Genomic DNA, 12,660 nt, shown 5'->3' on the forward strand with positions numbered 1-12,660 from the left:
GTGGCATCTAAATCTACTAAGGAGTAAGGATATTATATAATTTGATTAAAAATCAATTCCACATGGACTTATTAAACATGTAATGAAATCTACAAATTTCTATCTGGCTGTGGCAGTGGAATAGTGCTTGGCTAAAATTACTCAGGTCAGTTTCTAGGAAATGTCTGCATTTCAAGGGTACCATGAGAGTTTAGGTACATAATGTAACAGTGGTGGTTGGTTAGGTTTCCTAACATGTCCCTTTGGGTGAGATGTTGTAAGACAATTCTCCATAGGTCTCTTGCATTTCCACAGGTCTTGTGAATTTAAGACCTGACCGCCTTTTTTCTGGACTATTTTTTGAAAGATTTTTATATAGTGAACAGTTTTGAAAGATAGAGACTGTGTCTCCCTCTGGAACAAGGAGCTGATTTGTTTATTGTCCAGTATAATAAAGAGAATGTCTCCCTCTAGGGAAAAATTAGGCAGACTTACTGCCTCTTAAGAGATTTGGGTTCTCTAAGCTCAAAGTTCCTTTCCTCAATTCAACCCACTGCATGTGTAGGTATCATCTGTCCCTCTTTGCATAACTCTGTGAGATGTGAGGCTCAAGGAACCAATGTGAATGATGAAACTGTGATTTCTGTAATTCCTATAAGTAATAATGTCCTTTGTCTCTGAGCTAAGAGTCTCGGGTCTTCTACCTACTAAATCCATAAAACTTCTACCATATGTCCATCCATGTGGGAAGCTAATATCTTAGCTTCACAGTTCTTGTGATGAAAAATCTCAGTATATCTCTACAGTCACTAAAACAGATCTTCTCAGTGCATAATTTAAGAAGACAATTTAAATGTGTTCTGTGCCTCAGTGGTAAAATTGAATAGACACCAATATGTGCCAAATCTGCAGTAAAGTAGTATAGCTTAGCACTTGCTATCAAATATACCTGAGTTCAAACCTGATTCCAATAAAAACTGTTTCATCTGTGAATGTTATTTTCACTCCCTAAGCATAATTTTCTCCATTTATCATATGTGGAAAACAACAGTGACTATATGATGTTATGAAGTGTATAGAGTATATGAAATAATGAACAAAAGGAACTAGCACAGTACGGGATACATGAGAAGCACTCAACTTTTAAAGTTACTTAGGATATTCATTACATAACTCAAAGTATAGAATGGAATCTTATAGACTTTCAAATTGTACACCCGATGGGATTGTGATATGAATATTTTTGGAAGTAACCTATCCTATTCTGAGTTCTGTTCTACATCAACACTAGCAGTTAAAATTCTTATGTAATGTTATAAAGCTTTCCCTGAAGAATTAAAGCATCTTTCTACATATATCTACAGGGACTTCTCATGAACAGCTGCTACCTGTAGATGGTGCCTGCATGGTGCAGTCCATCCTCCACACCCACCATCAAATATTTTTTATTTACAAACCTGATTGTATCATTGTTATATTTTAAAAAAATCTTCCTATAGAAGAAAGTCCAAACTACTTAGCATGCAGTATTTCACTTTTGGCTCATTTGTCCTCTATGCTTCTTTTTTACCATACATCCAATTAAATCAAGTTTTTCACCTTTCTCTTCAATATCTCTATTCCTTTACAGATATGATTCTGTGCCCAAAAAGTCTTCCTTTCTTTTCTTCCTTGTGAAATCTTACTCATTCTTCAGGAACCATATCAAATATTACTTCCTCAATGAAGCCACTGACTTCCCCTACATAGTTAGTACTCCTCTACTATCATCCCAAAGAGTTCTGTAGACACTCTATTATGGCACTTATAACATGGAGTGTAATGATTTTTTTGCATTGCCTAACTCCTGTTTGTTTCCAGTGCTCAGGACAATTAAAGGCTTACTATTTATCTGTTTGATCTTTGAATGAATGAATAAATAAGACTTTGTGTCTACCATGATATTATGGACTAAATTCTATCATTAGAACTTAATTTCTTTGAGTCTTAAAGATGTCGATTCTCATAGAATCTTATATTAAAACCCAAACCTCTCTGGGAGCCAAACTGACCAGTCTCTCTGTCTGTAACACTCTTACCCTGGATGTCCACAATATCTTGATCCATCATCTCCTTAAAGTTTTTGCTCAAATATCACTTTCTGATTGAGACTTACTTGGACCTTTCAATTTCAATAGCAATTCCTCATTCTACCCATCCCTTTCCCTACTGTATTTTTTCCATAGTACTTGTTGTCCTTTACCATAGTATGCAATTGTTAAAATTATATCTATTGTTTATTTCCACTCCATACAATGTAGACCACATGAGGGCAGCAATTTATTTTTTTTCTTCCAAGGAGAAATCTCCAGTAACTGGAAGAATACCAGGATTATACCAGGCTCAATTATTATTTTAAAGAATTACTATAAGGGAAAATATGGAAAAGATTTTTACATTGAATTATATCTGAATTCAAAGCCCTATAAAAACTGATTTAGAGAACGGTTCAAAGATTTGATTTATAAAACTGAAGTGGATTTGGCAATGCCTCAAACCATGTTTCATAATTGTGTCCAGGACCTGTCTATATAGGTATATAAATATATTTAATGTATATATTTATATATGATATATATATAGTCTGAATAATTTGTACATTTACACCAAGTAGTGCAAGTATTAACATGTCTATTTAACATGTGAACAACGAAATATTACTAAGTAAATAAGATTACCCAGCCAAATATTCGGTCAATAGGGCAATTCTTTTTCTTTCAGTGATTACATGTTAGCTCCTTCAAGAATACAGTTCAATGTAGGAAATAACTATATATTTTTTTAAGCATTTTTGAAAGTCAAGAACTAAGATAAGCAACAGAAGGGCATGTTGAAAACAGTCAATTAATTTGTGTGTTCTGTATGATCAGGATAGAACAGAGGAGTGGGGGGAGGAAATAAGAGGACTGGCTCTGTTACTCATCCTGTGAGTCACTGGTTGCGTGTCTGAAAAAATACAGATCTTTCATGAGTAACTCGAGTTCTTTTGAACCAAAGCCTTAAGTAACCCTTCAAGGAAATGAAAGTTTATACTTGGTTTCTAAATTATTATTTTATCTTATAACTTGGACAAACCATTGGTACATGAATATTCATATCAGATATCTAACTAATAAGTTTGGATATAAGTTTACCAAATCTCCCCCACCCCCACCCCCGCCGATATGTTTATTTAGGGCCACAAAACTCATTTTAGTAGCACTGTGAGATCATTCAGGTATGTGCTTATTATATATATGTTCGTGGTCTGTGGATTTTTAATTACCTTTATTTGTGAAATCTTCCAAAACACTTCAAAGAGTCTAAATTTAAAAAAAAAAAAAAAAAAAGCTGCTAATTTATCTTTGATAGAAAGGTGTAGAATTGGAAAGTTACTCTCCCTCCCCACCACGAAATAGAGAGTTTATTTTGATCCATGAGAAATGAAGGGGAAAAACACAAAGACAACTTTTTTTTTTTTCTCATTTTGGTTTTCTGAAATGTTCTTTTGAACATTTCATTTTTTATGAAGTTTGGAGAATTATTCAGGGCTTGAACTTTTTAAAGTTATGGACTAGTATATGGGTCATGCTCAATCAATCTGTCACGAAATTAAGATTTGAAAAGATTCAGCTGGTATTGAAATAGACACCTTAAAGAGTCAAAGTTAATTACATTAGTCCTTCAACTTCCTGAGGTTGTAATAACAAAATAATTCATCAAATCACTTATATATATGAACTGAATGCATGAATTCAGCCTTGGTTACTTTGGTGTCATATGAGTAGGGGATGAATCTAGCAGAACAACATAAGGCAATGGAGTGTTCTTTGGAGTGTGAAAGTACTGTAGCAGTTACCTCCAGTATTCTCTTCTGCACACAAGAAAACCAAGATCAGAAGTGGATACGATGGACACTCCACTCCTTTCTTGGAGAACTCTAATTCTTAGCATGGGCTGATAAAGGACAGAATGGGAAGGCTGCTCACTGATGAAAAGCTGTTATTTATAGTATGCTTTAGAATATACATTTTTTATTTTTATTATTTTTTGACTTTTTATCTTTAAAAAGAGTAGAATTACATACGGATTTTGGCAGCTTTATGATATACAAGGATGGTAATTATGGAGTCAGTGAACACCAATGTGTATTTGAAGAGAATAACCAAACAACACATATAAAAATAATATGCCAATCAATACAGATGTGATAATATGATCAATGTTCATATTTAGCAATATAAGTGATCCATCATGTTTTGTTATTCTCATAATCTATAGCTTTTGGTTTCCTTCCACACTTCCAATAGCATCTTCTGCTCAAGCCATAAGGAATTAGTTAAGTTTTTCCAGCTGTACTCTGCTATTTTAAACCATCAGGGCTTTGTATATACCAATCTTTCTGTGTCTTTTTTACCAGGTAATCTTCAGTTATCACTGAATACCATCCCCAGGTTACTCACTAGTCCTCCCATCATTATTTTATTTATTAAAAAGCATTAAAATTGCTTTTGCAGTGTTTCCTATATCAGATTGTGAGCACTTTGAAGGCAGGTTTCCTTTACTTTACCCTTTTCATTCCCAGCATTTGTACAGTGGCTTGCACACAGTATGGAATTTAGTAAGTGATAAAATAATAGATGAATGCGTAAATTAACGAATGATGAAACCACTAACAGTGTAATGTTTATTAAATCTGGAACACAATTAGCCATAGAGAATGCAATCTCTTTTATTGCTTATCCATAAAAATAACTGAAAGGTAAAATGGCCTCATTCAGGCAGTGTACATTAGAAATCTATTTTGTTAAAATAAATAAAATAGCAATAATTAAAAATCTGGATATTGCACATAAAAATCCAATTTTCTAGCTACCCTTGGAAAATCACAAGATTCGGTAAACATATAGTGTGCATTTCTGCATGACAATCATTGGCTAAAGTTAAATGATAGCTGCCCCCTTTAGTCTAACATTGACAGTCCCCATTACCACATTCTTTAATACAGAATGTCTCTTCATTAATAGTGTGTGAATTTGACTCTGAGATTTCATCACAGCACTAACCTGAGACTGATTTAAGTTAATCACTACCATTTTCAGTGAAAAGGGACAGATAGACATTTTAGGTAGGGAAGAGGGAATGGATAAATGTGTAAAGATAAGGCACACGCAAGAAAAATGAAAACATGGAAGCCTTGTCTAAATCTTACGAGAAGCAATATGGTGCAGTGCTTAAGAGTCTGAACTTTAGAATCAAAGAGATTTGGCCTGGAATCTTGCTAGGCTGAACAAACTGCTTAACTTCTCAGAGGTTAAGTTTCCTCACCTGAAAAATAGGGGTAATAATAGTTACAATAATTCAGACCTACTTCTTAGATCTGCTGTAAGGATTAAATTCAACAGTTTATATGTAGGCTTGGTTGAGTCGAAAGGATTTAGACATGCCTAAACAATGGTTAAGCACTTGCTGTTTACTGAAAGGTTGATCGTTTGAACCCACCGGTGGCTCCATGGGAGAGAAGATGGATATCTGTTCCCATAAAGATTACAGCCTAGGAAACGTGATGGGGAAGTACTACTCTGTCCTATACGGTTGCTATGAGTCGGAATCAACTCGACGGCACACAATAACAACAGACATGCACAGACACTTACAATAGTCTACGACCAGTACCAGAGCCCTACAGAGAGAGAGACTACAGTCAGAAAGTGAAAGAGCTGTCCTCTGGGGGTCTCTCAGAGAGAAGTAGGAACCTAAGCAGCAACACCTGAGTATACTTCTAACAGCCTTTTCCCTATTTTGCAACAGAACACTGAGTAGGTTTAGTATCCCAAAGGCCTATAATGTCTTGTCTTGAAATGTGCAGAGTGTACCTTGGACACAGCAGTACCTAAAATGAGATTATCCTATCAGGAGATGGTGGTAGGCTGAATAGGAAGTGGTCCATGGTAAGTTGAGATAGTGGTACCCAGCAGCTGCCTAGAGGACAAAAGGCAGTATGACACACTTTTCAAAGAATATTTGAGGGTTACTCTACATGTTGCTGATATCATGTGTGAAGAGGTTAGGCAAAGGCCAGTGATATTTATTATAAAATAGTTAATATGGCTCATCTGAAATTTGTTTTCCATGTATATATGTTTTTGTTGTTGTTGTTAGGTGCCGTTGAGTCATTTCCGACTCATAGCAACCCTATGTACAACAGAATGAAACACGGCCCGATCCTGCACCATCCTCACAATCCTTGCTATATTTGAGTCCACTGTTGTAGCCACTGTGTCAGTCCATCTCGTTGAGGGTCTTCCTTTCTTTCACTGACCCTCTATTTTACCAAGCATGATGTCCTTCTTCAGGGATTGGTCCCCCCTGATAACATGTCCAAAATGTGTGAGACATAGTCTAGCCATCCTTGATTCTAAGGAGCATTCTGGTTGTACTTCTTCCAAGACAGATTTGTTTGTTATTTAGGCATTCCATGGTGTATTCAATAGTCTTTACCAACGCCACAATTCAAAGGCGTCAATTCTTTTTCAGTCTTCTTTATTCGTCATCCAGCTTTTGCATGCATATGAGGTGACTGAAAACATCATGGCTTGGGTCAGGTTCATCTTCGTCTTCAAGGTGACATCTTTGCTTTTCAACACTTTAAAGAAGTCTTTTGTAGCAGATTTGCCCAATGCAATGCGTCCTTTGATTTCTTGACTGCCTGCTTCTGTGGGTGTTGATTTTGGATCCAAGTAAAATGAAATCCTTGACAACTTCAAACTTTTCTCCGTTTATCATGATGTTGCTTATTTCTCCAGTTGTGAGGATTTATATATATATACATCGTAATATATAAAATACTGTGTTTTAATATTTGAAAAGCTTCTGTTTACTCCCTCTCCTTGGTGTAGCAGAAACAACTTGGCTTTCACTAAAGCCCGTATCCGCTTTTCCCTGGCATACAGCTAGAGGACATTTCTGAGCCTTCCTTGCATTAGGTGTAACCAGTGGGATGTGGGAGGAAGTGCTATGCACGCTTCCAGGCTTGGCATATAACATCTCCAGCATGATCATTTAAACTGTCTGATAACTAGATACAGAACAACCTTCACGGGTCTCTGAGTCCTATGATTGTGAGAGACACACAGCTGAAAGAACCTGGGTCCCTGAATGTCAGTGTAAAAAGCTGCCTATCAACCAGGAACATGTGCATTAGGCTTGAGTAAAAAAGAAACTTCTATTGCATTAAGCCACTGGGCTTACCCTAACAAGTAAATTAGACTTTGGTTCAATTACATTGGAAAATCATCAGGAAAGATGAATCACTAGAAAAGGACATTGTGTTTGGTAAAAGGTCAGTGAAAACAAGGGAAACCCTCAGTGAGGCAAATTAAAACAACAGCCACAGCAATGGACTCAAACACACCAACAATCATAAAGATGGCTCAGGACCCTGCAACCTCTTCATTCTGTTATACATAAGGTCACCATGAGTCAGAGTCAACTCGATGGCAACTTAACAACAACAGTCAACTAAATAATCTGAAATTCCATCTCTTCACCTCTTTTCAGTTGATTATGTAAATAAGAAAAAATAACAACCAGAGTTGGCTGAAACAAGAAACCACAAGCAGTCTTTGTTCACAAGTAAGTAGCTATTTGATCTGTCCCACAACCATCCTTATTTCAATCTTTGCATTATCTACCTGAGAAATATCAAAAGGACTGGGTCATATTCCACTCCCTATCTGAAAGAAAGTAGAATGTTCAAACTTCCAGGGCCATTCCAGCAGTACTGTTAAAAAAAAAAAAAAAAAATCACTGCACACTCACAAATCTGTACTTTTCTTCCTAAAATAGGGTGTTGACCTCAAACAAAAACGGGTTTAGGCTACATCTACATGGGTGACCATGTGTGGCATAAAATAGATTTTCCAGCATGCGTTTATTTGGCAATGACTTAAAAGTGCAACCAGATGTTTTCATGGAGAACAGCTCTTTTAGCCACAAATGTTTCCAATTTAAATACATTTGTTTTGATTCAATTTTGCTGCAGATGGAAAACATCCATTTTCTTTCTTTCCAGTGGGGATAGACAGTAAACATTGGCAAATCTCATAGAGAATGATTACCAGTGTAGACAAAACTTCACTGAGAGCTGTGTTTCCATAAAGAGAATTTTTAAAAGACAATTTTGCATTTTAAACAGGTTGGCTCTTTTAAGACTACTTTTTTACTCTAATTTGTACCATAAGTCTTAAACATCTGTATATGTTTGATCCCAGGGAACTACCTTACTTTTAAGCGATAAGTCGGATCTATTCAGAATGACAGCATGGCTTCTGGGTGTGCCATCAATAGCTACTGCAGGGAGACATTTAAGATTTTCTTATCAAAATGTGAATTATGTAGAAGTTCTTTACCAAGTTCACTTATAGCTAGCAGACTGAAAGATAACAGGAATTTTAAATGTCATTATAGAAAACAGAAAAAGTTTTCTGATTTTTTTCAAGAGCAAACTAATGTGCACGTGACAGAGTATAAAAATGATCTTGGCAAGTTTATTGATTTCTGTTTTAAGAACCTGGGAGTTATATTTTAACTCATAAAATATAATGTTTTCTTTAACCAGATTATCCTTAACATTTGTTGTTTTAGTTTAACTTTATGGTTTGTAAGGTGGTTCTTGAAAGACAAAAAGATGTAAAAAAAAAAAAAAAAACCAGTTATCTGTTTTAGATATATTAAAAAAAAATACAAATACTACTTTCAGGAGTAAAAATCATAATTTTTATTTTTTCCCTCAAAGAGAACAATCTCTGTTAGCCAGAATATAATACTTCCATAGACTGAAAACTGCGGTATATAAATGTTATTTTAAAAATATACAGCATTTAAAAAGATGTTAAAATACTAAAATGAATATTAATTTTTTTTTAGTCATTAGATTGATGGAAGAAGCATGACTTGTCTCCCCCCACCCCCATGTCTTCCCAATTTCAAGCATTTTCATTTAAGGTGCCCTTCTTTGTGCAAAGTATTAATACCTGTGTTATTCAGTTTTTCCTTCCAGGTAGCATTAATCTTAGATACCTTTTGAGTACTCTCTTCTGGCATAGATTTTCCAAGGAAGTTTCAGCAAACAAAGTTCATGTTCCTAAAAACTACTTCACCCACAATTCACCCTATGTTTATGACTTAAGTTTTTGCCACCCAGTATATGGTCACTTTGGCCTCATTTCCAGGACGTTGGTCTCATGAATGGCTATCTGTTGGGAGAAATCTGGGATTCCCCCTAGATTCCAGCTGGTATCCCATTTGAGATCTTGACCCTATTTCAAAATCTCTCCAGTGGCTCTCCCGGTTTGATATCCCTGGGGAAAAACTTATTTTGCCAGACCACAGAGCTGAATGAGGCCTTGAGAATTTGAAGCAGTCATAGATTGTCTAAATGATACATTGGAATTGGTGGTTGGCTTGTTGGAGAAATATAAATTAAAAGGCACTTTTTAGCAACAGAATGAAATGGATATTGAAGAAATTATCTGGTGTCATAGGGGAAAGTAAAAAGCTATACTTTTTCCTTTATATTTTGTTTCTTAATAGCAAAATTCTGTTTTATTTGCAAATAATAATAATAGCAAATATTTTCACTTTACTATTACCTCAACCTGGTATATAAGATGGAAATTACTAATGTAGAATAAAAGAATATCCCTTTCTTTCACCCTGAGTAAATATATGATTCTATATGCTATATTTAATTAAGAAATCCTAAAGCTCTAAATTTTTTTCTAGAAAATTTACTATCTTAATAGTATTATAAAGCATTGTTAGTGGCAACAATTTATATTATCATAAAATATTATTCTTCCTTTCAGAATCTGTTGATAACTGTTGGAATATCTATCTTAGATTCAGTAATTTGTGTGTGTGTGTGTGTGTGTGTGTGAACACGTAGTAAAATTATTTACTTTATCTATTTTTAAGTAACATTTAACATGTTTTCTAGTACAAGAAAGAAAATTTTCCTAATCATAATCAGCTCGATACTTACTTTTTAAACTTATATGAGAATGTAAACAAGACACCAAAATAATCAACATAAAAATCCTATTTTGTAACAAGTTTTGGAAAATAAAATCAAATTAAAAAGACTATAGAAAAAAATTAAATGCACCATGATTACAAATTATTTTCCAAGTGTCATAAGAATTCATATAAGAAATTAGTTCATAGAATTTTCTTGTTATCTTTTACGATTTTAAAATCTGTTTCCAGAAGACAAATAACATGACTTTGCTCAAATACCCACTGTTCTATTGTCACTTTTAAGTCTTAGTCTGAAAATGTATTTTGCATCTAAAAACTTAAGATCTTCAGAATTAGCTGATTTATATGAAAGTCTTTAAAAATTGCCAGGTCAATGAGACTCAAGAATATAAACTTACTGTCCAGTGAATTAAATTTTTCTTAGAATGTTTACTTTCCCTAATTTCACACACATTTAAAAATAGATTTGGATGGGATTTAAATTTTCTGAACCTATTTATGTAGTTTTTACTTATAAATGCTTTTGTGCTCCTTTTTATCAGAAATTCAAGGAAATCGAACTGATACCTTTTAATTGCAAATGTAGGCAGAGTGTAGGTAAATGATACTTTAATGATTATTTCAGTTCAACAATCTCCAAAGAACACAGATGTTGAAAATCAGTGTTTCATGCTCCGTGAAAATGAAAATAACTTAATTTTAGAAATTTCAAATAAGACTAATACTGTGACATCATTTTCCTTTTTACTAAATTTAGAAAGTTGTTGTTGAAATATATGGTGCAATAAAGACTAAGATGATGAATGTAGTAAACAATAGTTTCCTTTCATAAGTGACCTCATGGACCTATGGAGAATTACTAGCCTCTACATCTGTTATATGGTGACTAATACTGAGCAATCAAATTAGAAGACTTTGATTCAGCAAAACTGAGTAACTATAATGAAGTTAAACCTTCCTATAACAACTCAATATTAGTACACAAAAAGTATGGGCCTATAAAATTGGAACATTTGACTTCGAAAATCATTTAAGAACTCTTTAACACGATTCATGTAATCTGTGAAATTTAAGGTTCTTTCACTGTCACCTTAAAGAAGTACTTAAAATTCAATATATCAGGATATATGAACCAAAAATTTTTGGTAAGTCCTTATTTATTTTAGCCCATAAAATAAATGTCAGAACAAAAAGTCAAAAGAATAATTGAAGAGAAGAAACCTCAAAAAAGGTTTAAACTCTTGCTTTATGACCTCCTTAGTTACTGATTTATATGCATATTTGTGCATCTTAAACTTCGGAGAAAATAAGGATAAATTAGTGTGACAGCCATCAAGTAGTAACTTTGGGGTAACCAAAAAAACAAGCCAAACCAGTTGCCCTAGAGTCGATTCTGACTCATGGTGACCCCTTGCGTGCAGAGCAGAACTGCACTTCATAGGGTTTTCAAGGCTATGACCTTTTGGAAGCAGATCTCCAGGCCTTTCTTCTGAGTGGGTTCAAACTGTCAAACTTTTGGTTAGTAGTTAAGCACTTAACCATGGGCCACCCACAGACTCCAGTCTTAGGGTAATGACCATAATTATGTTCTTTTGTGTGCTCTACCTCTAAAGCTCACTCTCTTCTTCCTATATGCAAATATTTTCTAATGAACATCAGATAGTTAGAAATGAAAATTTAATCTGAAAATTTCTGATATCTGGCTTCAGATTCTAACAACCTGGATCCCAATACCGCTCTAATATTTACATCCCAATTATGCATTTTTGGCAAGTTACTTAATTTTTCTAAGCCTTAACTTCTTCTTTTATAAAACAGGGATAATATGAATGATAAAAAGTTAATTAAATCAATTCATGTAAAACTCTTACTACGGAACTAAGAACATAGTAAATATTGAGTAAAGGCAAATAATACTGTTTTTATCTTTATAACAATAATCATCTTTAAACAACATACATATTTTTGTACTGAGTACACATACATAAAAACATACAGAATATAATAAATATAAGAATAGAAAGTGCTCACTTTGGCAGCACATATACTAAAGTTGGAATGATACAGAGAAGGTTAACATGGCCCCTACACGGCAATGACTCGCAAATTCATGTTCCATATTTATTTAAATTTTTTATTTTATTGTTGTACTTTAAGTTAAAGTTTACAACTCAAGTTAGTCTCTCATACAAAAATTTATAGACACATTGTTATGTGACCCTAATTGCTCTCCCTATACTGTGACAGCACACTCCTCCTTTCCACCCCTGAATTCCGGTGTCCATTCAACCAGCTCTTGACCCTCTCTGCTTTCTCATCTCACCTCCAGACAGGAGCTGCCCATTTATTCTCCTGTATCTACTTGAGCTAAGAAGCACACTCTTCACGAGTATCATTTTATGTCCCATAGTCCAGTCTAATCTTTGAAGAGTTGGCCTTGGGAATGGTTTTAGTTCTGGGTTGACAGAGAGTCCGGAGGCCATGCTTTCTGGGGTACCTCCAGTCCCATTCAGATCATTAAGTCTGGTCTTTTTACTATTATTTGAGTTCTGCACCCCACTCCTCTCCTGCTCCATCAAGGACTTTCTGTTCTGTTCCCTGTCGGGGTGGTCACTGGTGGTA

The 12,660-nt window shown here is 34.6% G+C and overlaps 1 non-coding gene across 1 annotated transcript; it reads left to right on the forward strand.

Moving 5' to 3' along the window:
* The first annotated feature begins 12,061 nt into the window (after nt 1–12,061).
* On the forward strand, nt 12,062–12,163 carry LOC111821453 (U6 spliceosomal RNA). Its single transcript, XR_002824877.1, has one exon. It is a non-coding gene; the product is annotated as a U6 spliceosomal RNA (small nuclear RNA).
* The last annotated feature ends 497 nt before the right edge of the window (nt 12,164–12,660 follow it).

The sequence above is a fragment of the Trichechus manatus genome, unplaced genomic scaffold (genome assembly GCF_000243295.1).
Source record: "Trichechus manatus latirostris isolate Lorelei unplaced genomic scaffold, TriManLat1.0 scaffold00085, whole genome shotgun sequence".
In the NCBI taxonomy this organism is placed as follows: Eukaryota; Metazoa; Chordata; class Mammalia; order Sirenia; family Trichechidae; genus Trichechus; species Trichechus manatus.